The sequence below is a fragment of the Mustela nivalis genome (genome assembly GCF_964662115.1).
Source record: "Mustela nivalis genome assembly, chromosome: X".
NCBI classification, from domain to species: Eukaryota; Metazoa; Chordata; class Mammalia; order Carnivora; family Mustelidae; genus Mustela; species Mustela nivalis.
In genome coordinates, this window is record NC_139040.1 from 43,086,653 (window position 1) to 43,114,008 (window position 27,356).

The 27,356-nt window shown below is 43.7% G+C and overlaps 1 protein-coding gene across 1 annotated transcript in view; it reads left to right on the plus strand.

The window, feature by feature from the left end:
- Positions 1 to 18,445: 18,445 nt before the first annotated feature.
- The window catches only part of LOC309856359 (glycine receptor subunit alpha-4), a 47,978-nt gene continuing 39,067 nt past the window's right edge, over positions 18,446 to 27,356 (plus strand). The window contains exon 1 of the mRNA XM_082717428.1: positions 18,446 to 18,662. The gene's annotated coding sequence lies outside the window, so the exon portion shown is untranslated. The remainder of the gene's footprint in view (positions 18,663 to 27,356) is intronic.

Below are 27,356 nucleotides of genomic sequence, written 5' to 3' on the forward strand. Positions count from 1 at the left end.
GGGAGCATAGATATTTACAATTGTTAGATCATCTTGGTGGATAGTCCCTTTAAGGATTATGTAGTGTCCTTCCGTATCTCTGACTACAGTCTTTAGTTAAAGTCTAATTTATCTGATATGAGAATCGCTACCCCAGCCTTCTTTTGAGGCCCATTGGCATGAAAGATGCTTCTCCGTCACTTCACTTTAAGTCTGGGTGTATCTTTAGGTTCAAAATGGGTCTCTTGTAGACAACATATGGATGGATCCTGTCGTTTTATCCAATCTGCAACCTTGTGCCGTTTTATGGGCGCATTTAGGCCATTCACATTGAGAGTGATTATTGATAGATACGTTTTTATTGACATCGAGTTACCTTTGAAGTCTTTCTTTCTGTAGACTGTCTCTATATTTCTGTTCAATGCTATTCTTGGGATTTTTCCTCTTTTATAGAACCCCCCTTATTATTTCCTGCAGTGTCAGCTTGGTGGTTGCATAGTCCCCTTGCCGGTCTTGGAAACTCTTTATCTCTCCATCCATTTTGAATGTCAGTCTTGCTGGATAAAGTATTCTTGGCTGCATGTTCTTCTCATTTAGTGCCCTGAATATATCTTGACAGCCTTTTCCTGCTTGCCAGGTCTCTGTGGACAGGTCTGACGTTATTCTGATGGGCTTCCCTCTGTAAGTAAGGAGCCTCTTTGCCCTGGCGGCTTTCAAGAGATTATACCTACAATTATAATTCCTCAATTTGACTATCAGGTGTTGTGATGGTTTTTTGGAATGTATAATCTTGGGTGGAGACCGTTCAGCCTCTAGTACATGAACGCTGGTTCCATTCACGAGATTCGGAAAATTTTCATGAAGGACTTGTTCCACTATATCTTCTAGACTTCTTTCTTTCTCCTCCCCTTCAGGGATTCCAATAATTCTGATGTTGGAACTCTTCATGGCATCATTTATTTCCCTGATTCTGTTTTCGTGGTTTCTAAGCTGTTTGTTCCAGGCTTCCTCCTGATCCTTTCTCTCTATCTGTTTGTCCTCCAGATCACTAATTCCATTTTCTGTCTCAGTTACCCTAGCTTTGAGAGAGTTTAGATTAGATTGTGACTTTTTAATAATTTACTACTCGAGCCCAAATTCTGTTTAGAATTCCTTACTAATTAACACTCCCAAACATCGGTTCTGTTTGTCCTATCAATTCCTCACAGATTTATTGTCTCTTTGTCTAAAAAGTACAAAACTGCCTGCTTTGGTCATTTCTTTAGGTCTCAATTTCATCATGGGGCTTCCATGTGCATATAATAAAACATCGTGGGGTTTTTTTCCCCCTGTTAATCAGCCTCATGTCGTTTAATTCTTAGTCCAACTGGGAAATCTTGAAGGATAGAGGAAGAATTTTTGCTTTCCTACAATACAGTTCTCCTGGTCCTTAGAACACTGGCCTTGTTTTGTCTTGGGACCTCTGTGAGGGAATCTTATCCCTCAGCTACAAAATAGGTCAAAGTCAGACTGGAGACTTGAGGCATTCCTTTCTGGTTGCTCCATTGTCACGACTCATGTTTCACAGATTGCTCTTTCTAAACTATGCCCTTGGGAGCAAGGCTTTTCCTACTCCTTGCTTTGCTTCTCTACTTTGGCAGCATGTCCCTGAAGGCTACTATCTCTAGAACTGGCCCTGTTCAGGCTGTGCTGCCTGGGCTAACCTGATTAGCTTCCAGGAGAGATCATAGGCTGAGGCAAGTGAAAAGGAAGATTTCTGAGCACCTTCCTGCTAAGTACTCTTCAGCTCATACTCTTTAGTATGTGCACTAAGTCTCTTCAACGTATCACTGCCATTGGGTTCATTTCCTGTGGGGGCCAGTTTTCTTGAACAAGCTGCCAGGTGTCTTGGCTATGGAGCCCATTTCTCAAAGCAGCCAGGAGGTCTTGGTGTTGGCTCAGCCAGGAGAAAAGGGAAAGCTTCTCCATACCATTGAGTGAACAGGATCCAGCACGGCCAGCCTGGCAACCCTACTGACCTGAGTCTTTGGTTCAAGTTCTCAGTACAAAGGTGGTAGGACTGGGGACATAAGGAATAAATCCCAGTGAAAAACATTCAGGATGTGGAAACCTCTTGCTGTTCTCTAACCACATGCCCTTATTTCACTTTTGGTGCCCTCCAATGGGGGCGCCTCTTCCAGGTGGACCAATTGGCATCCATGGACACATCCAAATGTCCAGGCGTTTGGCTCTTAGTACTCCCTACTCATCACCACTTCACTCTCAAAGAAAAAAAAAAAGGAGAGATGAATCAGGAAAAAGGAAACTCACATTTGCTGAGCAAGTGTTGGTTGCCAGACATGACTTGGGAACTTTCTTATATCTTCTATTATTTCTTTCTTTCTATCTTATTTTCCTTTATTGTGGGCAGGGAGTTGTGCCTCACCTACAAAGAATGGCATTGATTAGAATTCTATTAGAGTCCCACTATCATTAGTTCATGCATGACCCACTTTGTTATATTTTATTCTTTTTTAAAAGATTTTATTTATGTATTTGACAGAGAGAGAGAGAGAAAGAGCAAGCGCACAAGTAGAGGGAGCAGCAAGCAGAGGGAGGGGACTTGCTGAGCAGGGAGCCCAATGCAGGGCTTGATCCCAGGACCCCGGGATCATGACCTGAGCCGAAGGCAGATGCTTAACCAACTGAGCCACCGATGCACCCCAATTTTATTCTTATCTTTATTCATCTTATTTTATTTCTTTCCCTTTTTATTGCCCTTCCCAATCCTATCTTCTTTCCAGATGGACACCCACTCTTGTGTAATCGCTTTACATAAGTGATATTATTTTGCACATCTCTTTCTGCTTCTTTATTTCACATAGTGTCATAGTTATAGAGAGCTGATTAGGTTTTCATCTATGGATCTAGTGTGTTCCCTTTGATTACTGCATAGTATCCTATGATTTGCATATTTTACTTTTTATGCATCCATTCCATTCCACTGTTGATGGGCATTTAGGTTGTTTCCAACTTGTTTCTATTGCAACATTACAATGAACGTTTTCATTCAAGCCACTTTGTGTACCGGTGAGAGCAGTTGCTGGGGGGTGTATAGCAGAAGTGGAATTGCTCTCTCATGGGGCATGTAAAAATTGAAATTTTATAAACACTTCCAAATTCCTCTCCCAAATGGCTATATCCATTTACGTAATTCCTAGCAATGCATGAGGATCCCTGTTTCCCTACATTGTTACCAATGCTTGTTATTGTCTTACTCTTTTTAAATGTTTTGCCAGTCTGATGGTTTAAAAGAGTATCTCCCTGCTCTTTTAATTTGCCTTCCCCTAATTATAATGAGGTTAACCATTTCTTCAGATATGGTGATACACTTATTTTAGCGTCCTCTTCTATAAGTTGTCTATTTGTACATTTATTGTTTTCTCTATCAGATTTCTTATCTCTTTCTTGCCTGAAATATTCTGAATATAAACCTTTTTTCTTCATATACATTACAAATATTTTCTCCAAATATGACACCTCTGAATGGCCTGTTGTGTCCTCCATAGAAAAGAAATCTTTACTTGTAATGGAGGTTAATCAAATCCATCCACTTTTGCCTTAGGATGTGTGTGCTCTCCATACCTTAAGAAAATCTTTCTACCCCAATGCTACAAAGATATTCTTCTACATTTTTTACTTAGTTGCATAGTTTTGTCTGTCATGTTTAGTCTTCAATCCCTCTAAACTTTATTTTGTATATGACATGAGATGAATATTTAATCTTATTTTTCTACATAATAAGCAAATTTTCCCACTATTGCTAAACTATGCTGGTTTTATATAACATGGACCTTTCATGTGGCCTTTGGCTCTTGAGCAGTAAGTCAAGACCCATTTACCAAGCTCCTATAGTGTTCCAAAGTCCTGAAGGAGTATTGTGGAGTTTTTGACGTAGAATCAGTATGTAGCAAACAGGAAAAGCTGGGAGAACAAAACATGGAAATAAAGACTTGAGAGTATACACACAACAACACCTAGATGAGGATAAATAAACACCTTGGAAGCTGAGAATACAAGTTTGGAGGATTAAAAAGGGAGCTGGGTCCCTATTCTCAGGTCAGGAAAGATAAACAGTTTGGTCTAGGGATATAGGGATGCCATTTGATATCTTCACCCTGAGACGTTCACCTAATCAAGCTAGCTTTATCCTGTGGCAGTTGCCACAGGATGAAAAAGGACATAGGAACCACTGAGACATCACCATTTCCTATGATCTGGCCTTGCTGGTGCACTCAGGGTTTCCTTCCCAGCTCTCCCTTCATATAGCTCCTCAGCCCCAGGGTACCAGTTAAGAAGGAAGCAAGGTCATTTTTGACCAGAGTCCAGGCACCCAGTCCACAAAATATCTCTGAATCAGCTGTCTTCCTTCTCAGAGCAATAGACTAAATTGAAGGGAACTATTTACAGAACAACAACAATATAATACCCTCACAGCCCTTCTGGAGCCCACATTTTCTCCACAAATATGTTCTATGTTTGTCACCAGTGGGAAGAGAGGAAGCAGATGGAGGGAGATATTGTGGATTGGGGGCTTGGACTCCAGTTAGAAAGGATCTTGGGGGTGTGGGAGACACTAGATATGTAAAGGCCTGCTTAGCCAGAGCGATTCCATCTTGGATTAAACAGCCATTTTGTTGTTTATGCAGTAAAATATGGTTAACCAGTCCCTGATAACAGAGCCCAAATACAAGGGCGGGTCAAGTCAGGTAGAGATAACAGAGCCCAAATACAAGGATGAGTCAGGCCAAGTGGAGACATCCAATCACTATCTCCCTAAAGAATGTGGGCTCCGGGGGCACCAGGGTGGCTCAGTGGTTTAAGCCTCTGCCTTCGGCTCAGGTCATGATCTCAGGGTCCTAGGATCGAGCCCCACATCGGGCTCTCTGCTCAGCGGGGAGCCTGCTTCCCTCTCTCTCTCTGCCTGCCTCTCTGCCTACTTGTGATCTCTCTCTGTCTATCAAATAAATAAATAAAAATCTTTTTAAAAAATTTAAAAAAAAAAAAAGAATGTGGGCTCCGCCTTCTGGGCACCAATTCTGACCAAGGTGATAAGCTAGTTCAAATAGCTACTATAGGGTGAATTGTAATTCAATTGGCCACCCGTGTGTGACCTAGCATGACTACGCAACTTTCTTTGTGTGTTACAATCTCATTGGCCACTGTGTGTGGCCAGGCTCAACCACATGGCCTTTGCTCTATAAAAGTTAGTCTGTGAGGCTGGGAGGAGTCGCCCTTTCTGTAAGAGGCAGCCCCAACAGGTCAGTTTGATTCTCGATGCTTGTGGCGAAAGAAAGCTTTGCCTGACCTTTGCTTTGTATCAGTCTCGCTCCTTTGATCACGGACCCTATCAGATAAATTTCCCTGGCTGCCAGAACTGAGCTGCCTCCCTGTTTCCAGGAAACTCTGTCAACCAAAACTCCTGGTTTTAAGTTGGCTATGCCTTTCCTATTTTTCAACAGAAAGAAAAATCTCTGGAGACTTTGGAGAGCTTCAGAGAAACCTCCTCCCCTACCAGTTCCCCTCTACCTCAGGATGCTGCCCCATGCTACCAAAGTAAAACATCTTGCCATCCAAACTTGGCCCGCCCAGGAGTCTGCTTTACAAAGTACACACCAATTAGTCTTAGCTGGGCAGCCTGTACTTAGTGTAGCCTGAATTAGGAGCTGATTTTGCTTCCTAGTAATCTCCTTCTGCTTTAGTGGGTTGAGAGTTTGGAGGAGTTGGGGGGAGGGGAATGAAGGGGAAGCAGGTTGGGGAAGAAAAGCAAACGAAACTCATCAAAACCAACAAACAAAAAAGCTCAAGCTCCCAGATCCTTAATCCTCTCGGGGTCTACTCCTCACCATGGCAAAAAATAAGCCTCCAGGTCTCCTCAGTCCTCAATCCAGTGTTAGTGAAGAGTGGAGGCTGACTGCTTTCCCCGGGATGATTTCAATACTGGGCAAATTAAACTGGTCCTAAAGAAATGTGGAAGTTGAAGGAGGGGAAAGCAGCAGAGGGAGGAAAGGGAAAACTGAGGTGAGGGATGGCAGGTTTTCAGTAGATAGCATCTCTCCAGACTGTCTTGGGAAGGTGGGGCAGGCCTCCAGTGCCAACTTGGATTAACCCTCAAAGGTCCTGGTGAAGACCAGCACTCCCCACTTTCTTCCCTATTTCCCACAGATAAGCCTCTGCAGTCTGAGGGATCCTTCTGTGTGTGGGGATAGCAGTCAACCCTTTACAACCCAAAGTGATTTTCTCCTTCTTTGGCCAAAAGCAGAAGGAAGGGATAGAAAGTAAAAGTCAGCATGGTATCCACTTTCACCTTCCCTGGGAGGTAGATGGTCATTGGTGAGGGTATAACTCTCCCCAGAAAGATGAGGCACACTCCTTGGGAAAAGTTCCTGGCAATTCAGCTCCCAGTTTCCCAAAGTTATCATTGTACTGCCCTTGTTTGGTTCAGTCTGTCCACACAAGGGCACTGACCCCCAAGGACAGACAGGCAACTGCCAAGATGAACAGTCCTTCAAGTCATATCAGAGGCTCTGTAACTCTCACTGGTGACAACTTTGCCAACTGTATTTCCTAGGAAACTGAGGCTGGAGCTGGATATGGAGCTAGAGCAGATTTACTGATTCACTTATTAAGTTGGGCCTTTCCCAGAAATCAGACCTGAAGCTAGTCTCCAGGTAGCTCATACTGCTCACACACGACAACAGTGGAGCTGAGTTCTTTGATCCTTTCCTAAATGCATGGGTTTGTTTTTTTTTTTTTTAAGAGTTCTATTTACTCATTTGGGGCAGGGGGAAGCTGAGCAGGAAGGTCAACTCCGGGCTTAATCCCAGGACTCCAAGATCATGACCTGAGCCAAAGTTAGACACTTAACCTATTGAGCCACTCAAGCAGGCGTCCCTTTAAATGCATGTTTTGACAAGGAAAGAGGAAACAGTAAGTTCAGGAAGAACAACTCAGAGGAGACCTCAGAAGTTTTACTCAGGTACGAAGCTGGTGATGTGTTACTTGTTCAATTTGTTCTTTACAGATTTCCCCTACTGCAAAGAGAACTGGACCCTCTTTCCTCTTTAAAAACATTATCTTCCTTCCTCTGTATGTCCTCCTGTGCCTGATACCATCTGCACACACTTCCCATTTCCTTAGTGAGCAGCTGAGTCCCAGAGTTTGGAAAAATAATCATCTCCCCTTCAGCCTCAACATCCAATACCTTAATAACTTGGAGTTATTAATTTCTGAGTCAGGGAGGACTCTTAATTTCACTCACTCACTCATTCACCAAGCATTAACAAAAATCACTAGACCAGGGGCGCCTGGGTGGCTCAGCAGATTGAGTCTCTGCCTTCAGCTTGGGTTATGATCTCAGGGTCCTGGGATCGGGCCCTGCATTGGGCTCTCTGCTCCGCGGGGAATCTGCTTCCCCCTCTCTCTCTGCCTGCCTCTCCGCCTACTTGTGACTCTATCTGTCAAATAAATAAAAATAAAATATTTTTTTAAATCACTAGACCAGAGTCCATAAGGGCAGGTGCCACATCTGATTTTATTCACCATTGTGTCTCTAGTCCCTGCTTGGCACACAGTAGGTATTCAGTGAAGATTTTTTTGAATGATGCCTACTATGTGTATAATCTCAGAGTTCGTTGATCACTTAAAATAATAGCAGCAGCATCTAAAGCTTACGTTTATAGAAAGATTACTATGTACCAGGGTCTGTTTTGAGTACTTCCTAAGCACACCTTAATTTAAACCTTATGACAACACTAGGGGGTAGACACTATTATTCAATTCCATTCCATAGATGAGAATAACGAGACTCAAGGATGTTAATTAACTGTTCTAAATTCATATGGCTATTAAATGGCAAAGCCTTGTACCAAATCCATGTCTCCAGGACTTCAAAGATTGCTTCCCTATACCTCCAGTGTTAGGGAAGTGTTATTGAGATTAAGGTCACTATTTGGCTTCCCCAAATGCCAGTTAGATTTTCAGAGATACAGCTCCTTGACCACAAACTTTACTCCCAACACTGGCAAATCAGTTCATCAAAAAAAGACCCCAGTGAGAATATGGGTTGCTAAGGGTGCCTTTCTACTAATTAATATCCCTTACATAGGTACAGAATTTTACAGTTCACAAAACACTTGCATCTCTCCTATACTCCTCAAAGCAATCAAAAGAGGGAGTTCTGTTACTATTACTCACTTTAGAGATAAGAACACTAAGGTGGCAAGGAGGTGATACAAATTGCCTAAGGTCCCACAACCAATTAGTAGAGTTGGGACTAAAATTAATTCTTTTCTGATTTTTAAAAAGATTTTATTTATTTATTTTAGAAAGAGAGTGAGAGAAAGGAGGGGAGGAGCAGAGGGAGAGAAGAAGAGAGAGAATCTCGAGAAGACTCTATACTGAGCAGAGCCCAAAGAGGGACTCTTTCTTACAAACCTGAGATCATGACCTGAGCAGAAATCAAGAGTTGGATGCAGCCTTCTGTTCAGACAAGAATGATCAAGGGCCCTATCACAATATCGCAATTTGTCAACTGGGAGGAAGCGTGGCATCTGTCTTGAGTTGTCAGAAACACATCACCACGCAGGAAAACCTTTTGATGCCCCTCCTCAAAGGTGCTATCTAAGAATTAGCCTTCTCTTTCCATGCCTCCACTGCCAAACTAGAGAGGGATATGTGCTCATATTCACTGCAGGCTGGCAGGGTCTTCTGTGAGTTTGTTTCCATTTCCTGGCACCTAAATGAGGACCAGAAATGCATGTCACTCCTTCTACCCATCTGTCCTCTTTCCTTTCTGAGCACTCTTAATCACTTTTAAAGTCCAATAAATGTAGAAAACAGGCCAAAACCCCTAGAGATTACAACCCTGAATTCTGAAAGTAAGCATTGGTCATAAAGAGATCATTGTTTGATGGGGCAAAAGGCAACAGATTATTAAGGATTTGCACCAGTCTAAGTAGACTTAATTTCTAAGTGGTAAAGTGGCTTGGGCAACATCTTTAGAATTTGTTAGGAACTGCTGCATAGCTTTCTTCCTCCTCCTCTCATACCTTTGTCACCCCACCCCTATTCCTCCCATAATAAAATGCAGTCCCTTTCTGCCTCTCCCACTGTCAAGGGACCCTTCTCCGAAAGAATAATGTTTCCTGGGCTTCCTTCACTGAATTATTCATCTTTGCTGCCTGGGCATGACAAAACTTCTCATTAAAAGTCCTGGGTGGAAGTGACCTGTCTGGCCCCAGCTCCCACAGCAAGCTGGAGACAGAGCCAAGCAGAGGAAGAGGTGCAGTGACAAGGGTGGGAGCATTCTCAAGAGGGCCTGTGACAGGGAGTCTCTGAGACCCAGGGAGCAGGAGGGTGATGGGACACATGGGAGCTCTTCACTGTGGGGTGACCACTGTGCTGGTCTGCTGTGTCATCCTTCTCAGAAGCTTTGGAGAAACACAGAAGCCTGATTCCACCATGCTTTCCGGCCTTAGAATCTTGCAGTGCTGAGAGTCAAAGAAAATCCAGTCATGGGATTGAAGAGAACTCAGCCTCTGTATAGGCTGTTGTACTCTGCTTGGCTGAGTAAAGTAGGGCAAGTTATCCCTGTTGTACCTAGAGGGATGAGGCCATGTGGGGAAGAGAACCAGAGTGGAGGAGAGGAGACCCAATTTCTGGTTCCAGGTCTGGCATTATCTGGCTGTGTGACCCTGGGCACATGGCTTGACTTCTCTGTGTCTGAGTCTTCACTTGTACAAAGGAGGAAGTATATACAGTGTAGTAATTCAGGGAGTGAACTCCGGAGCCAGACTGCCCCGGTTCACCCCAAGTCAGCCTCTCCAGAGGCACAAAACCATGAGAACCTGTGTAGCCCCACAAAGCCTCAGTCTCCTCATCTGCAAACTAGAGACAACAATAGTGCCTGCCTTCAAAGATTGTTGAAATGCATGTACAGCAGACAGCACACCCAGTAAACGGTAGCTACATGGCTCTCAGCAGAGATCCTCATTCTCCGGAGTCTGATCTGTTGAATGGTGACCTTTCAGGTCTTTCATTTGTCCCTGTGTTCAAGTCACTGGGGCTGGCTTTTCATTCTGGTGATGAGAAGATGTCGTTTTCAGATTACCTGAGCCACCCCTTCAGAAAATATGCAGAGTGACACAAATTGCATGTGATTGCATACACACTCACATGTGAACCTCCTCATTTTCCAGGTGTCCTTGGAAATCCTGCCTTGGAGAACCATGCTCTCGGGCTTCACAGACACCTGCCCATGACTCTACATGCAGCAGGGTAAGAGCTGTGGGGAAGGAAAAATCATTTCCCTCTACCCTTCTAGGTTTCTGGCTGAGAACTCCGCCCCCCACCCCCAATAGAAGACAGATTGTTGGGTCGGTGGCTCAGGAAATGCAGGAGGAGCAATAGAAATGACCACTGAGTCGCCATCTTCCAGCCCCCTCCCCCTTCCTTAACCCTTGATTCTCCTGCCAAAAGGATGTATGCCCAGGTCACATCTCCATAGGTAACCCGATACCTATGCAGGATACAGGAGCATCGGGACTCCCCCGACCCTCCAACACCAAATACCTTACCATGTATGGATGTGAACCCATGCCCTGCCTTAGCCCGATAAAAGAGTCCCCTAACCCACTCCCGGTGCTACCTCCCGGACTCTCCTCTCTGGAGTCGAGGCCTGACAGTGCCGACCTCCTCCCAGCACGACTTTCCTGGCTCCCCTTCTCTTGAGCCCCGAAACTTCACTGGAGAGTGCCTTTAATAAATCTTGCCTTGAGCCTACCTCCCCTGGTGTTGTGTTGACCTTGCCTGTAAAACCTTACGCAGATAACCAAGAGAAAACTAAACAGACACTTAAAAACATGCCTACTTCCTGCATACGTAGGACAGACCCAGGAAAATTGAGTAACTCCCCAAAATGGTCCAAGCCACCACCTTAAAAATACCATCTTCAGCTGAAGATGGAGGAAGATGCTGTTTGGGGGGAGGGGAGTCAGTTATGGTAGGTTACCAGGCCAAACACAGTCAACAAGGGTACGGTTGTTACACAGATTGAGGTTGCTGTCTTCCCCATGGATAAGAGTTTCTAGAGATTTAGTCATCCTTCTCTTCCTGGTACAGAGAGGGAGACACCCCTACAAATGGAGATTTCCCTTGTAAGGTAAATATCTCTTACAAAAGGGTAACTGGTACTCAGTTTGAGAGCTTCTCCTGTCTGCTCTTTCTTAAAAGGAACCAGCTAAGATAATCCTCATGCCAAAGGTACATGTTTTGGGGTGGCAAATTCTCCTCCTCTTCAATGCCCGCCCTCAGGGAGCTAGAGGCTGGGTAGGCCAGGCATAAGGACCACAAGTCCCAGGGACTGTCCTCCCCTGGCCTCCAGGTACCCAGCCAAGCAGCTGGAAATGTGGCACTCCTCCTGGCTTCTTGCCTCAAACCTGGCTGCCATGGCTTCTCTGTTTGCTTTCCATTGGCAGAGTGACCTAGGATTCTGCTAAGAGACTGAAACCTAGAGCAAGGGGCCCAGGCCCTGCTTTGTCACCTTTCAACCCCATTAATGGTGTTGTGAGCAGCTCTGCCAACAGAGCGGATGGCCACTCAGCAGTGTTCTCCGGGCTGGGGCTGTCACCAGTGCCTCCCCATCCATACCTTCATTTATTCATTCATTCATGCATTCAACTCCAAAATATGTAGCTGTCACTTATCCTGTGACTGGCCCTGCCTTAGGTGTTGTGGGTACTCAGCAATGAGGAAAAATAAGCAGGGGCCTGGACTTCATGGGGCTTACAGTTTAGTGAGTGGGGCAGGGAGGGCTTATGAAGAACCACACACATGGATGTGAGATTACAACTTGTAATCAACAGAAGAAAATAAAGAGTGTAAGGACCTATTTTATATTTTTATTTTAGCCAGAGGCTTCCATTGAGGTTAAACAATAACTTTGTTGTTTAACCCTTAAACTGTCCCTGCTACCCTTCCCCCAGGGGACTTAAAAACAAGTTCCAGAAACCAGCTCCAGGTATTAAGGCCAAGAAAAACAAGGCTGTACCCACCTCGAGTCTAGCCCTGACATAAATACAGCCATCTTGGCAAAGCAAAAGCCGGCACCCTGCACTGTAAGAGTGGGTTAGCATAAGAATGGCCATCCTGAAGGCCGGGAAGCCATTTTACTGAGCGTCCTTAACCAGCCCACACTAGGCACATCACTTAAGATGAGAGAAAGTTGCTAAAACTTGAAAAAACAACTTAATCATATACCACCAGGGCAGTTAGGTGGTGGCACCACAGGGACCAAATGTTAAAGAAAAACAAATAGTTAACTTGCAGAGATTACAATCCTGCCAGACAGGAGTCTCCCTTGGTTTGCAAATGTCCTGGTGATTTACAACAAAAAGGACATCTTTTCAATGGCCCAATTTCCAGAGACAAATGGCTCAGTTCTCAAGGCCTAAGGTAGCCCTCCCCACCATAAAACTGAAGGAGGCTGAGGCAGAAGGAAATGTAAATAAAGTTAAATTTCTTCTAAACCTAAATCTCACTTAACTGCCAGGATGGCTCCAGGGTGACGCCGGGGTGGCAAAAGGTTAAACAAAGTTAAACTGTCAATGTGGGGCGCAAGATATGTACGTAGCTATGAAGAAGTGCCTTGAAAATGTTATATAAACCCTTGGCTTTGGGTGCTCAGGGTCCTTGTTGAAACCCGCTGCACCGGGCAGATACTTGGACCCCAGCTAGCTGGAAATAAACCTCGCTGTGTGACTTGCATTATCGAGAGTGTTCTCTGTCTAAATGAGGGGTGGTCGACTCTGTACCCTAACAAGAGCACGATGTTGTACATGCCTATACGATCCAGTAGTAGGCCAGGAAAGGACTCCAAGGAAGGTGGTGTGTAAGCCTGACCCTGAGAGAGAGAAGGCACTGGCAGGCAAAGAGAGCGAGGGAGATGGGTGCAGGAGGGCAGAGGTGTGCCCCTGCCCCAGGCCCAGGCCCGGGCCATTTCCAAACCCTTTGCCTTGGAGGAGTCTGGCTCTCTGAGGTCTAGATGCTTGCTAGCTTTCACTTGTCGAACAGACTCTGACTACTGCCATTGAATCCTCTCAACACCAACTCTCAGACCACATGCATCAGAGCTGTCTAGAAAATTCAGTAAAATGTAGATGCCTGGGCCGCACCACCCCACCAGAGACCTGGATTTAGTGGGTGGGGTTGGAGCCTGAGGATTTGCATTTTTTAAAAAAGATTTTATTTATTTATTTGACACAGACAGAGAGATCACAAGTAGGCAGAGAGGCAGGCAGAGAGAGAGAAAGGAGGAAGCAGGCTCCCTGCGGAGCAGAGAGCCCTATGCAGGACTGGATCCCAGGACCCTGAGATCATGACATGAGCCAAAGGCAGAGGCTTAACCCACTGAACCACCCAGGCGTCCCTGATAATTTGCATTTTTAACAAGGTTTCCAGGTCGTTTTGATGTTTCTGGAACTTGAAAAATCTCTTTACATTCTATTGGAGTTTAAGAATATAGGTAAGGTTCAGTGGGGTGAGGTCCAGAGCTGATGACCAAGAAAGAATTCTGAGACATCTTTGGCGCAAAATGGTGGTTTATTAAAGCATGGGGACAGGACCTACGGGCAGAAGGAGCTGCTGCCCCAGGGTTGTGAGGGGTGACAGGTTATGTACCATACGGGTGGGGGAAGGAAAAGGGAGGTTTCAATAGAACTTTAATATGCTAAAGAGGACCTACAAGATACCAGAGGCCCTGATGCCTTGTCATTGTCAAGGTCATTTTTCCGTCTAGCAAGGTATTAACATTAAGATAGTTGGTAGATTCTTAAAGAATGTCACATATGTCTCACCCAGGACAGGGGGTGGGGGGAGGTTGGAGGGTGTCAGCTTTTGCTTTGTCCTCAGCGAGCCTTCTGTTCCTTCATCACTATAGCATGGGGAAGATGGTTTGGTGGCAAAAAGCAAGCTATTAAGTTATTGCCCATATTAGGAGGCTGGGTTAAATAGTAACTATCTCTCAAGAGCCTTTTGTGGTCCCTGCATGTGATTGTTAATGTCAGGCTCTGAGAAATATGGGTTCCCTTCATCTTGGACTTTCTGAATGGTTCTTTTCTTAGGGTTACCAACTATTCCAGTTTGTCTGAGAATCTCCTCATTGTGTAAGTGAAACTTCCGTGTCCCAGGAAACCCTTCAGTGTTGTCAAACCAGGATGATTGGTCACTTCAGTTTCTTAAAGAAATACACACCAAGATTTACCTTGAAAATGGAGGAGTCACTACAAGTGCCCCTATATCCTTCTGGCCAAAGTGCTCTTTACCTGCTAAACTAGCCTTCTCATCTATTTAGAAAATGCTACACGGAGTGCTTCTCCCTGCAGCTTGCTAGCACTTGCCCTCCCTCCTTTTTTTCTTTTTTTTTCTTAAAGATTTTATTTATTTATTTGACAAACAGAGATCACAAGTAGGCAGAGAGGCAGGCAGAGAGAGAGGAAGGGAAGCAGGTTCCCCGCCAAGCAGAGAGCCCGATGCGGGGCTCGATCCCAGGACCCTGGGATCTTGATCTGAGCCGAAGGCAGAGGCTTTAACCCATACTGAGCTACCCAGGCAAGCCCCCTCTCTCCTTTTTCTTTCTGGACAGGTATCATATCAAGAAGGAACCATGACAACAAGACAGCAGGTCCCACAACATGAGCAAGGTGCTAGAAATGGAAACACCAAGTCTTCCCTGAGGGCTAAGCCCTGGACCTAGAAACCAGAGCTGAAAAGAAGTATCAGCTGCCAGACTCACAGGGTAATAGAAAAGAAGACATATAGCATCACCATGGCAACCAGCCTCCAAAGGCCCTCAGCAACTGCTCCTTTCTACACAAGATTTCCCCAAACAGGGATATTCCTTACATTCTTGTTTTTCTTTTCATTAAAGATGTTAATTTTATTTCCCCTCATTTGTGCTTAATGTTCCAGTAACAATTTAGCCTCTTTTCACTCTCCATTCCCTCCCTCTCTCTACCAAACCTTTTCTTCTCCTGTCTCCCCAACTCTCCTTTCCCTTCTATCTCTTTTGTTGAGTCTGCCTGTCCCCACAACTTCCTGCCCCCTTCCTCTTGAGCAATTTTTCTAACTATCTCTTCTCCAGAGCTAATCCCTCATCAGGATGTTTCATCAGCTGCAGTTCTAACAACTTAACAAGTTTTGTCTTTGCTCTCTGGGTGAGCATTATATGGTACTCCCTCCAAAGCCCACATTTTCTGTTCTGGTATCCCCAAGCTGGTGGTGGGGCACAAAGCAGTAAAACCACTTCCGCCCAAAAAGCAGATGAAGGGGGAAAAGGGCTCCAGGGTTGAGAACAATCGAAGTTTATCACATGCTGACTGTACTAGGTTCTATTAACACATTTAATCTTCATGAAAACCCTGATGGCATAGGTCTTACTTATTATCTCACTTAGCAGATGGAGAAGCTGAAGCTTAGACTTGTTAAGTCTCTTATAAGAGGTTACACAACTAGTAAATGGTAGAGCAAGGATTTAAACCCAGGTAGCCTAGCAGGAAAGTCTGCTCCTTTCATGACTATTTTCAGAAAAGGTTTAGAAAGGGAAGCTCCCATCCTGACTCACTGAAAGGGAATGAGGTCCAGGCAAACCCTTTAATCAGCATTTTTAGAAGGGGTCTGGTCAAAAAAATGTTCTAGACAACAGACACATGTCTTTCTGCTTAAGTGCATGGGAGCATTGGAGCAGAAAAAGGAGCAAGGAGGTTGAAAAGCCATCACTGTGAATCTCTTCTCTTTTCAGACAGTTTGTGTATTTACTTTCTTTATTCATCCAACACATGTTTAGCAAGTATTTCCCATGAGTCAAGTTCTGCTCTTCCTATCCATAGGCACCTTGTTGTTGTGGAAAGACTTTTGGGTACTAGAAGCCCTTTTTATGAGGCCTAGATGTCCACTTGCCATGTCTGAGCTTGTTTCTAGGGATAAAAATACTTGTAAACTGATGAAAATCATAGCTCTGGAAGTACCTGACATGGTGACTGACATAAGAGGGGCCATCTTTGTAGAGGCAGAATCACTGCTACATGGGAAAGTTCCACCTGAAACAAAGGGGTTGGTGCTTAATGCTTCCAGAGATGTAATGGATCTGGGAGTTCCGGGCCCTATAACAACTCAATCAGGAGTGGGCTTTCTCAAAGCAAGAGAGGGAGTGGGCTCTCACGGCTTGTACCAACTCGCCCTTTGTAGCATGTACCTTCCTCTTTCTAAATTGCTTACTTCTTGTGGTTGAAGAGGCCCAGCCAACTGCAGAACACAACCTTTGGTCCTGACACCAATCTTCTATGTTGATGAGGTCTCAACATAAATTTTTATCATCATTATTATAATGGTATGATGTGTTCAGTGTTGCAAGGGAAGTTGACCTCACAGAACAGGGTTTAAAGAAATTGAGTAAAGGATGCCTGGGTGGCTCAGATGTTTAAGCATCTGCCTTCAGCTCAGGTCATGATCCCAGGGTCCTGGGATTGAGTCCTGCATTGGGCTCCCTGCTCAACAGGGAGTCTGCTTCTCCCTCTACCCCATCCCCCTACTCATGCCCTCTCTTTCTCTCTCTCTCTCTCTCACACACACACACACACTCTTTCTCTCTCAAATAAATAAATATAATCTTTAAAAAAGGAAATACATATTTTAAAAAAGAAATTGAAAAAAAAAGAAATTGAGTAAAAAGGAGGTGGATAGCAAGATATTCTAAGGAAATCCACTCATTTCTGTTTCTCTTTCTTGTCCTCTCTTCTTTGCTCCTCTTCTCTCATTTTTTTCCTCAGCTCTTTTTTTAGGGGGTGGGGAGGAGAATGAGTTACTGAGTAAACAGTGCAGGAAGCAATTTGTGTGTGCATAATTTAGCTGACTTGTGGGTTAATATAAAAGGACTCCCTTGGCCTTACTGCTGAACCTTTACTACAAAGTAGCAGCTCAGGAAGTCCAGATCACCCTGGCCTGTGCTTTGCTGGGAAGAATTCATGGCTACCAGGTGCAGCGCAAAATGTAGGTGTGTACATGCATGCCACATGGAGAGAGGCATAGGAAAAATGCCACAGAGCACAATATGGAGGACTGGTTTGAGCTTTTGGTAGAGGGAAGTAATTTTATGGGGAGCAGGTGCCTTGGGAACTAAAGGTTCTGAGATCTACTCTCAGCTCTGCTCCAAATAACTAGAGCTCCATGAGCCTATCATCTCACTCTTTTTGTCCTTTCTTTGGTTTTCAAAAAGAGGGGACTAGATTTGATCTCTAACATCCTAGCCATTTTTTTTTCTTTTAAGAGAGAGAGAGAGAGTAAGCACATGGGTCTCAGGGTGAGGTGGAGGGGCAAAGGGAGAAGGAGGGACAGAATCCCAAGCCGTCTCCATGCCCAGTGCTCAGCCCCATGTGGGGATTGATCTCACAACCCGAAGATCATGACCAAAACCAAAATTAAGGCTCAGATGCTCACCTGACTGAGCCACCCAGATGTCCCTATCCTAGCTACTTCTAACATTCAATGACTTGATGGTTGTGCATGAAATTTTGAGAAAAATTCTAGCCCTTCTTCATTTGCCTCATGGAAGTCTCTCCTGTTGAATTTTAGTCTCCCTTCCCCATTTCTCACATTAATATGTTTCAAGCACCAAATGGAAGCCACAAGGGACTTCTAAATCACCTGAGAAGGCAGTCAATGTGTTTTTTTTTAAAAGATTTATTTATTTGACAGACAGAGATCACAAGTAGGCAGAGAGGCAGACAGAGAGGGAGGAGGAAGCAGGCTCCTGCTGAGCAGAGAGCGGGATGTGGGGCTCGATCCCAGGACCCTGGGATCATGACCTGAGCCGAAAGCAGAGGTTTTAACCCACTGAGCCACCCAGGCACCCCGGCAGTCAAGGTTTTTATCATCTCTACTAATGGCAGGTTGGGCCAAGCTTCTGCATGAAAACATTAGAAGGAACTTGGATGTCAATTTCATTTTCCTTCTACTCAATTCAGGCACAGAGCAGGGTTGAAGAGGATAGGTGGTAGGGGGCTGGAGTACATGGAGCAGAACAGAGAAGAATCAAGCCATTTGGGGAAAAAAAATAGCTGCTGTATTCATTTCATCCATGATTCTTCTGGTGGCTGAAAAGATTCCCTTACCACTTGGAGACCATGTCATCAATTACTACAGCAGTGTTTGATTTGGGAGAAGTACTGATTGTGAATTCATTGTCCATTGTCCCTTACTGTATTAAGGATCCAAGGAGCAGCCAGTTGGGGTGTAGACCTGTCTGACTTTGTCTCCTGGCTTAGTGGCAAATTTGTTTGACCTTTGAGAAAAGGAACTTATTCCATGGCCCATCTCTGTGAAAGGCAGGCTGGAAAAGGTGCAGTATTTTCCTACAAAAGACTCCAGAGTCCAGAGTATCCTTTGATTCCTAGGAAGACACTTGTCCTTTTTCCACGCTCTATTCACTTCCAGAGACCAGGGGGAACTGCATAGCAGAATTGAGTCCTATGATCAAGTAATCACTGTATTTCTTATTCTCCCCTTCTTCAGATGAAGAGACCTACCCTGATCCTCACCGGGTATTAGTAGACTTCAGTTCATCTCTGGAAGAAGACACAACAAACATGCAGGTAAGTAAAGGTTTGAGTAGGCGCGGAGCACAGGAGAAGCCAGAGACTGAATACAGAATTAGACGTGAGAAGGCATCCAAACATTTCCTGGTTACCAACTACAAAAAGAATCCTACTGTTATCGCTGCTTCAGTCTGTCTTATTGGTTGGCTTGATTTTTTACTAACTTGTAAACATAATATAGTTATGTTGGGAAAGTAGAGGCAGAATGAGAATATGGGTGCAGGATGTCAGAGAGAGAAGACAAAGATGAACAGTAATGTGGGTCTTCATTTTCCCATCTGTAAAATGGATCTAGGAGAGATCAATAATAGCAGATCAGATTGAAACTAACAGTTAAAGACACTGCAATGTACCTAATTATAGTTATGAATCTCACCAACTTGGAACAAAGCATCTTCTCTACCTCTGACAAGTTGGAAGCACTTGAATGATAGAAACCTCTCCCACAACCATGAGAAATTTTTTTCCAGTCTCCATGGGAACAAAAGAACCCTCTCATAGTAAGGAGATGAAGAGGACCTTTTGATGCCATTGAAATTTACGGCGGTCTCTATTATATCCTAGGGTTTAGTCAACACAATTAACTTGAGCTAAGGCTCCCCACGCACAGGGTTTTATTCTATCATATTTCCTTTTTAGCAGCACTGTTAACAGCTTCTCCAGGATATGGTCTCTGGTCTGAGGCATATCTCTTCAGTTTAGTTTTCTCCAGGAATCTTCTGACTGCTGCAGGTTACTCCTTGATTTTGAAAGGAATCTCAGCAAACTTTTTGCCAGGATCCAAGACATGAAAAAAAATTCTCTCCCTCTAGTAGCTCAGCATAAGCTGAGTTCCCCTGCCCATGCTTCTGGTTTCCTCCTGGATGCTTCTCTAAAGCACAAAAATGTTCATCCTTATTCAGTGAACCTTCTAAATGGCCCTCTCCTACTCCATTCTACCATTTCATAGACCTGGTTCTGAACATGGAAAATAATTTGGTCTCTCAAGTGCTTTTGCTTAAGGTGATGCAACTGAGCTGACTTCTCTGGCTCTGAGCCACTGTTTGCCTGAAAATGTCAAGACCTCAGCATCCTATTTGTCTTTCCTGAAACTGGACCATAATTGAGGCTTGTTGTACTGGGTTCGCAGTTGTGAAACAGCACCTGCCTTTGACTCAGCAGTCGGCATACCGCTGTGGAAAGTGAGGGGATTATAGAACACGTGGGATGTAATGCATGGTAGAAAGGCAATGTGAAGGTTACAGAAAGAAACTGACAACGGGCAGGAAAGAGAAGTCAGAGTTCTCAAAACACTGCTCTCTCAGTGTTGGACAATGATGTTGCTGACAGTGCAGGAGTGGGTGGCAGCAAAAACTGGTGTATGTGACCTGCTGAGGTTTAGAGTAGAATTTTGTCTGATTAGCATCTCTGGTGACTCTTTGGGAATGATTGTCATTGATTAGAATCTGTCGCTTTGGGCCATATGCAACATAAATTTTGCAAAATGAATTAACCCATCCTGTACAAAGACACATAGTTCAATTTGGCACCTTACCTAGGGATTCCAATTATTCTGCATAAGTGACTGTGGCTAAAGGGGCTTCATTAGTACAGTACATGTAGAAGCCAAGGCCACAAACCAAAGAACAAGATCCACCTGCACTCAGGATGAAAAGGACTACTTATCACAGCCCGACTTCATCATACACCACAGTCACACTCTTGGATATTAAGTTGGTTGCAAGCTGGTTGCAAGGGCATTGTCTTCATTTTATCAAGAAGAGCTCCTGTAAATGTGTGCTCGTCTGCATGCACACATGTGCATATATTCAGATAGAAGTGCAAGATTAAGCTAGTGTGTTTTTCTAATGTTAAATTTCTAAGTCTTGCCATATAAAATTTGCTGCTTTAACTGTAACTATATGATTGGTAACATTAAGGCAAATTCAGCTTTTTGCCTAATTCTGTGTAGTCACCAACTAAGCTTTTCCTTACTTCAGTGTCCAATGTCCCCTTGCAGTAGACATTGAAATTATTCATGGTAAAATCAAAAAGGAAAGACAAAGAAAAGACAGTAAGATGGACACAAAAGCAGGCTGAAAGAAAGAAAGAAAAGACAAAGACAGAAGACAGGTGGGGAGGAGAGAGAAAATCTTAAATAATTGGAGGTTACTTAGAGAAGCATCACAGCAAGAGTTGTAAGTGTGCTGTCCCATAACTCTTCTAGCAAGGTGTGTGCTTATTAGTAGTCACAGACAAATACGTATGTACTACCAGAGATACTTATGGGACCTGGACATGTATATCCTGTTTTGGGTTGGATTATTGGAGGATAAGCTTCTTGGCGGGGGTCGGGGGTTGGCGGTATCTGGCAAGTGATGACCTGTCTGATGTTACTAGCAGACTAATTCTGGGATGGATGGAAATGAAAGTCATTCCTGTAGTCTCTCTTTTTCCCAGGGCACGGAATAAATGCCCAACTCAAATGCTGTGAGAGATACTCAGGCCCTGAGGCACTGCTGATGACCCACACAGAACCTTCTTTGGGAAGGAATTATATTACTATCCCACTGGAATGTAGGCTGCATAAGGGCATGGACTTCATCAGCTTTGTTCACTGCTGTATGTCCACCACCTAGAATATCTGGCATATGATTTGCTCTCAATAAATATTTGTTGAGCACATGTGTGAATTGGTGGGAAAGTGACCCATTCCAAACAGTAAATATTTATTCATCTTTCCAAGTTCTGTTCCTTTTAGGTTATGTAAGGGCTTCACACCTTACAGGGCATGGATGATCACAATTTCCAAATGAGTGAAATAAGATATTCATGAGCTTGATCACAAGCAAAAAACAATTCACTTTCAAGGCTAGAGGCATGACACGGTCTTATTGTCTCTAAAAAAGAATGTTTCAGAGTTATGAGAGCCAAGAGAGAAGGAGAGTCAATGTAAACTCTGTGGGAAACTTTAATGAAAATCTCCTGCATGCCAAGTGAATTGCTCTCAAGTGGCTGATTGGATGAGGAATGATTCTGAGTGTCCAGCAGGGGATAAATGATGCATACCTGTGCACTATCCAATGCACCTCCCTTGGCTGGAGCCCACATCTCTGTTGTCCCCTGAAGACAAAACAGAAAGCCTAACAACAGAGGTGGTACCATTCCTCACTGGTGTTATCCTGATGTTAATACCTAGTTTTTCTTTGAGGACTGGGAGGAGCTCAATAAATATCTCTACAGGCTCCCCCCAAGTTTAGATACCTTAGGCTCTGTCTGTAAAACCCATGCCTGATATTCCATTAAAAGAAGAAAGGCTTATCTTTGTTTTTTTTTTTTTAATTTTATTTTTTTTATTTTTAAATTAAATTTATTTATTTTCAGCATAACACTATTCATTATTTTTTCACCACACCCAGTGCTCCATGCAATCCGTACCCTCTATAATACCCACCACCTGGTACCCCAACCTCCTACCCTCCCGCCACTTCAAACCCCTCAGATTGTTTTTCATAGTCTATAGTCTCTCATGATTCACCTCCCCTTCCAATTTACCCCAACTCCCTTCTCCTCTCTAACTCCCCATGTCCTCCATGCTATTTATTATGCTCCACAAACAAGTGAAACCATATGATAATTGACTCTCTCTGCTTGACTTATTTCACTCAGCATAATCTCTTCCAGTCCCATCCATGTTGCTACAAAACTTGGGTATTCATCCTTTCTGATGGAGGCAGAATACTCCATAGTGTATATGGACCACATTTTCCTTATCCATTCGTCCGTTGAAGGGCATCTTGGTTCTTTCCACAGTTTGGCGACCATGGGTACATTGGGGTACAGATGGCCCTTCTTTTCACTACATCTGTATTTTGGGGGTAAATACCCAGGAGTGAAATTGCAGGGTCATTGGGAAGTTCTATGTTTAATTTCTTGAGGAATCTCCACACTCTTCTCCAAAGAGGCTGCACCAACCTGCATTCCCACCAACAGTGTAAGAGGGTTCCCCTTTCTCCACATCCCCTCCAACACATGTTGTTTCCTGTCTTGTTAATTTTGGCCATTCTAACCACTGTAAGGTGATATCTCAATGTGGTTTTAATTTGAATCTCCCTGAGGGCTAATGATGATGAACATTTTTTCATGTATCTGATAGCCATTTGTATGTCTTGATTGGAGAAGTGTCTGTCCATATCTTCTGCCCATTTTTTGATATGATTGTCTGTTTTGGGTGTGTTGAGTTTGAAGAGTTCATTATAGATCCTGGATATCAACCTTTTGTCTGTACTGTCATTGGCAAATATCTATCTTCTCCCATTCTGTGGGTTGCCTCTTTGTGTTTTGTTGACTGTTTCCTTGGCTGTGCAGAAGCTTTTGAATTTGATGAAGTTCCACTGGCCACACTAATCCAAAAGAAGAGAGAGAAAGCCCAAATTCATAAAATTATGAATGAAAAGGGAGAGATCACAACTAACACCAAGGAAGTAGAAACAATCATCAGAAGTTATTATCAACAGTTATATGTCAATAAGCTTAGCAACCTTGATGAAATGGATGCATTCCTGGAAAACTATAAACTCCCAAAATTGAACCAGGAAGAAATCGACAACCTGAATAGACTGATATCTAGTAACGAGATTGAAGCAGTGATCAAAAACCTCCCAAAGAACAAGAGCCCAGGACCTGACAGATTCCCTGGGAAATTCTACCAAACTTTCAAAGAAGAAATAACACCTATTCTCCTGAAGCTGTTTCAAAAAATTGAAGCAGAAGGAAAACTTCCAGACTCTTTCTATGAAGCCAGCATTACCCTGATCCCCAAACCAGGCAAAGACCCTACCAAAAAGGAGAATTTCAGACCAATATCACTGATGAATATGGATGCTAAGATTCTCAACAAGATCCTAGCCAACAGGATCCAACAGCACATTAAAAAGATTACCCACCATGACCAGGTGGGATTCATCCCTGGGCTACAAGGATGGTTCAACATTCGCAAATCAATCAATGTGATACAACAAATTAATAAGAGAAGAGAGAAGAACCACATGGTCCTCTCAATCGATGCAGAAAAAGCATTTGACAAAATCCAGCATCCGTTCCTGATTAAAATGCTTCAAAGTATAGGGATAGAGGGAACATTCCTGAACTTCATCAAATCTATCTATGAAAGACCCACAGCAAATATCATCCTCAATGGGAAAAAGCTTTCAGCCTTCCCGTTGAGATCAGGAACAAGACAAGGATGCCCACTTTCACCACTCTTGTTCAACATAGTATTAGAAGTCCTAGCAACAGCAATCAGACAACAAAGAGAAATAAAAGGTATCCAAATTGGCAATGAAGAAGTCAAACTCTCTCTTCGCAGATGACATGATTCTTTATATGGAAAACCCAAAAGACTCCACCCCCAAACTACTAGAACTCATACAGCAATTCAGCAATGTGGCAGGATACAAAGTCAAGGTGCAGAAATCAGTGGCTTTCTTATACCCTAACAATGAAAATACAGAAAGGGAAATTAGAGAATCGATTCCATTTACTATAGCACCAAGAACCATAACATACTTGGGAATAAACCTAACCAAAAAGGTAAAGGATCTGTACTTGAGGAACTACAGAACACTCATGAAAGAAATTGAAGAAGACACAAAAAGATGGAAGACCATTTTATGCTCTTGGATCGGAAGAATAAACATTGTTAAAATATCTATACTGCCTAGAGCAATCTATACTTTTAATGCCATTCCGATCAAAACTCCACCAGTATTCTTCAAAGAGCTGGAGCAAATAATCCAGAAATTTGTATGGAATCAGAAGAGACCCCGAATCGCTAAGGAAATGTTGAAAAACAAAAATAAAGCTGGGGGCATCACGTTACCTGATTTCAAGCTTTATTACAAAGCTGTGGTCACCAAGACAGCATGGTACTGGCATAAAAACAGACACATAGACCAGTGGAACAGAGTAGAGAGCCCAGATATGGACCCTCAACTCTATGGTCAATTTATCTTCGACAAAACAGGAAAGGCTTATCTTTGAAACATCAGACTTAAAACTGTCACTCTTTAAAAGCCTTAGGAGAGCACAGAACACATCTATCACAACTGCCATTTTGTTCTTCCTTCTTCCAGCTGAGTTGAGGACTGTGAAGCTCCCAGTGCCGCTAATTCCCACACATGTTATGCATGTCTCCTTGAGTCGGAGGGCAAAGGGGCTTTCCACCTCTGCCCACAATGCTCCTTTAGCACCAGAAATTGAGCCTCCACTTTCGAGTAAACTGTCACATACTTGGAGGTTGAAAATGACCCTGAAAAGAAAAACTCACACACAGCAAAAGATGCAGCCTTGCACCATGGAGATCCAACTGAAACACCCTGGACCTTGTCAGCAGATTTTTTAAAGGGCATTTGTCTTTTATTTCACCCCCCCTCACCACCACCAGCACCACCACCACCAAAAAAACTTCTTATCTCAATACTTCTGAGAAGTACCTAATGCTCTGTGTATTTCATCAGATTGGGGACAGATCTTGCCTTTTGAAGTACCCCACAAATCAGTTTCTACTTCAATAAGTGGGATAGGCAATATAAGCAGGTTGGGTGCAGGAAGGTATGCCAAATGATTCTTCAAATTTGTCTCCAAAAGTAAACCCTAGAAATCACTAAACTAACCAAATAATACCCAACCCAACAGATATGCTCCCCTCAGACTTAGGTTTCAGGAAGCCTGTTTGTCAGGAGGGCACAATGACAATTTTCCTTGCATAGGGCTGAAATGTGACAGACTCTTTCCTGGAATGAAACATTTATGAAAATGTGCTTAATCCATTTTTAGAAGCTCAGTAGTTTTTTTCATGATGGAATAATGTTTTTCATCCTGAAAAACATTTTACCTACCGTAGCTTCTACACGACCTCAACATCACAATACAGCCAGTTCTCTGGGCTGATGTGACAATCAGTTACAAAACAGAAAAAGGGTATGAACATTTTGGAATGTGGAGAATCATATCCATCATAGGTTGATGATAAGAAGAGAAAAGAGTTATGGGGCAAGGCTGAACACAACTTTGTACCCTTCCCAGGTCAGAAAATGCTAAAGTCATCTTCAGAGAGTGTGGCTTCCTGTTAGCACAGGAACTCTTGAATGGGCATCTCTCTTGCCTCTTGTCAATTCCTAGGAGAAATTACCCAGTTCTTTGCCGCTTCTCCTTCCCTTCTTCTCCCAAAAAGTTGGTTTTCAGAACCCTAGGAAAGCCATACCCCTTCATCATGCCAGCCACACATTTGGTCATCCCTGCAGCCTCTCCTAAGAAAGGATCTTTCCCCCAGCAAGCTGACCCTGTTATGCTTTCACCACTCAGGGATCCCATGGGGCACACAAGAAGCAAAACTGAGGCAATGCACCAGTCCCCAGGGGCCTAAGATTTCCATTAGCCAAGAATTTCAGATGACTGAGTATGAGGCCACAGGCCTAAGGGGCAAGGGAATAAAAGCAGCTTCCTCCTTTCTCTTTATTACCATTATCTCATGCTAGCCCTCTCTCTGAGTGTCAAACTCATCATTCTAGCTTGACAAAGATGCAGAGGCACTGGGCTTGGGAAAGCATCTCTGAGTGCCCAGGATGCATCTTATAAGAAACATACACTAATTACCTATAATGTGCCATGCTCTAGGCTGGGACCCAGGAAGTTGGTGGATAATATGTCTCTGCCCTCAGGGAGCTCATGATATGGCAGCAGAGAAAGGTAAGTAAGCAGGTAGTTAAATGTGATGGGTGCTGTAAAAGGGGAAGACCAGGGTCTTCACACACTGGAGGGTCTCTTAACCCAGACTTGAGTGCGGGTGAGGGTACTTCAAGAAGTCTTTCTTGAGAAAGTGAAAATAAAGCTTAGTTTACAGGAATGGGTAAGAGTGGCAGAAAAAGTATTTTGGTAGAGGGAACATGTGAAACTACCCAGAAGCTGGAGAGAAAGGTGACTCTAGACACATCAGTGGGACAAGCAGAGTGACCAGATCATGCAGCACCTTGAACTTCAGCTTGAGAACAAGAGGGAACCACTGAGGCAGGGGAAATGACATGATGAGGTTTGGTACAAGGTGTGAATTATGAGAGGAGACAAGTGCCTCCCCACACCCCCAACCTGCCCTTAGTTTCCTAATTAGGAGCTTCACCAGGAAATGTTCTACTTACTTCTTGCTTACTTCTGGCCTTCAGCCTGTGACTGGGCATTGTGATGCTTACCAGAAACAAGGATGGAGGGTGAACAGGCAAAGGGGCTGCTAAAAATTTCCTAAAAATTTTTAGGAAAATTAGTACTTTGGGGTTCTTATACTTACTGGCCATATAAACGTTAGTTGAGGCTTGTAATGTCTTTAGTCCCAATTCCAAAAGTAAAAAGCCCCCCATCAACCTTTCACTGTGTATTGTTTAAAATGATCTTTCTCTGTCATTTGTGATTTAAAAATCCTTCCTCTTAAATAATGCAGCCCAAAGGAGAGGCAGTGCAAGTTGTTACCTTGTCATCATTACTCCCTCCAACAACCCAATGGGCCCCCCTAGATCTTGAAACCCCCCCAAAAACCCCATCTGGTGATGCTGAGGGGGTGGGGCTGCCATCAGCTCTAGAACTGACCCCGTAAAGAGGCACTTTCCCTTCCCCTGTACACACTCAGACTCAGCAGAGCTGATGTGACGGTTTCTGTCAAAG